Genomic DNA, 503 nt, shown 5'->3' with positions numbered 1-503 from the left:
TTAAAAAATGAGAAAAAGTTTTGAGTTATTGGAGAATTTGTGGTTTAACAAAATGAGAGGAAAATGCATTTAAAATTTAATGGAGCGCAAACAAGGGTAAGTAATTCGTTGATAATTGTATGTTGTGGTGATAGTATAGATCAAATTGATCTTCTAAAGCACCAAGTCAAGTGGTACGCTACAATTGAGAGTGTAATCAATTTTGTATCCAATCATTATTTCTCACCACCTATTGTAGTGTGCCATGTAACTGGAGTGCTTAGAACATCGGTCTCGATGTTATAGATAAGAAAACGTTAATTTACATTACTTAGCTATACGAGTTTTTACAAAATGTGATCATAATCTATAAAATTAACCTAAAAAAAAAGAAAAGTTAAAAAAAAAAAAAATTGGTGGCTAAGATCAATGAATCACAAAATTGTTTATTACATACATACATATATATATATATATGTGTGTGTGTGTGTGTGTGTGTCTATATATATATATATATATATATA

Source organism: Olea europaea, chromosome 12, assembly GCF_002742605.1.
Source record: "Olea europaea var. sylvestris chromosome 12, O_europaea_v1, whole genome shotgun sequence".
Lineage (NCBI taxonomy): Eukaryota > Viridiplantae > Streptophyta > Magnoliopsida > Lamiales > Oleaceae > Olea > Olea europaea.
The sequence above is the reverse complement of the archived record's forward strand: the minus strand, read 5'-3'. Positions refer to the sequence as shown.